Source organism: Bubalus bubalis, chromosome 22, assembly GCF_019923935.1.
Source record: "Bubalus bubalis isolate 160015118507 breed Murrah chromosome 22, NDDB_SH_1, whole genome shotgun sequence".
In the NCBI taxonomy this organism is placed as follows: domain Eukaryota; kingdom Metazoa; phylum Chordata; class Mammalia; order Artiodactyla; family Bovidae; genus Bubalus; species Bubalus bubalis.
In genome coordinates, this window is record NC_059178.1 from 31,204,744 (window position 1) to 31,206,216 (window position 1,473).

Here is a 1,473-nt window from a genome sequence, read left to right on the forward strand (position 1 = left end):
CAGAAATATGAAGACTATTAGCAATAGGGATAAAAACTAAATCCCTTCAGAAATTGCTCTGGGGAGAACAGAAAGGTAAACTTGGAACTGGAATATATTACAGTAAGTTGTTTTTACCATTTAATGGTGAGTCATATTTGCCATTAGGGTATGAAGTCCCCCTTTCATCTGCCTTACCCTCAACTACATATTTCCCCAGCTACCCTCATGTGTCCAGGCCTCCTAACAGATGCACCCCAAAGTCTCTAACCTTGGTTTTTTTAATGGAAATGAAGTTTCATTGGGGATACTTACTGGTTGAAAGGGGATTTTAAAATCATTTTTAAATAGAGAAGTATCGCTCTGAATGCAGAAGCCTCCAAGAGAGACACCTTCCAGAGGACATTGCTCTGAATATTATATAACCAGGGCATCTAAGGATGAAAATCAATCCCAGGAACATGTGCCCCTCACCCTGCCCCAGACAAGGGCATTGCCAAAGCTCTCTGTCACCATTTTCCCAACTGCAAACCAAGGCTAAAAATATTACTCTAATAGGAACTGTACTTGTTTGAGAGAAAAGAAGTAAATAAAAAAAAAAGAGAGAGAGAGAGAACACATAGGGAGTGGTGGGTTGCAGCTCCTAAATACTTATTACAAGGAAGAAATTGGGAATTAAGAACCTGTCCTTGGTCTCTTCTCCACAACTGAGCCACGACTGGACTTGGAACAAATTTCTCAGTCTTTACCTGTCTTCCCTGATGGCTCAGAGGATAAAGCATCTGCCTGTAATGCAGGAGACCCAGGTTCGATCCCTGGGTTGGGAAGATCCTCTGGAGAAGGAAATGGCAACCCACTCCAGTATTCTTGCCTGGAGAATCCCATGGACAGAGGAGCCTGGTGGGCTACAGTCCACAGGGTCGCAGAGTTGGACATGACTGAGCGACTTCACTTTCACTTTCACTTACTTGCCTTAGCTTACCCTGGATTGTTGGGAAGACCTCCCAACAATTAGGAAGTTGTGAGACTTCCCCAATGTCTGATCCTCTGCATTCCTTAAAGTGAAAGGCAAGTTGGGTAAAAGCATCATTTTCATTCATCCAGTTTTCATTTTCTTAATACAGCAGTGATGAAAGTGAAGTGAAAGTGTCAGTCGCTCAGTCTTGTCCAACTCTTTGCCACCCCATGGACTGTAGCCCACCAGGCTCCTCTATCCATGAAATTCTCCATGCAAGAATACTGGAGTAGGTAGCCATTTCCTCCTCCAGGGGATCTTCCCTACCCAGGGATTGAATGTAATCACTATTAACGTAACATCCAAGAAGCTCTAGGCACATGACAGACACCACTATTACTCTCAATGTTTTTGCTATTTTTGTCACCATTAGCGGAGCCAGTTGGCCCCAATATATTAACCACCAAATAACCTCCCCACTTTAGACAAAAACCTTGCAGTTGCTATTTTTAAAGACTTCAAAGTGAAATATTTCCATC

At 42.9% G+C, this 1,473-nt stretch overlaps 1 non-coding gene across 1 annotated transcript; it reads left to right on the forward strand.

Moving 5' to 3' along the window:
- Positions 1 to 734: 734 nt before the first annotated feature.
- On the forward strand, positions 735 to 806 carry TRNAC-GCA. Its single transcript has one exon. It is a non-coding gene; the product is annotated as a tRNA-Tyr (tRNA).
- The last annotated feature ends 667 nt before the right edge of the window (positions 807 to 1,473 follow it).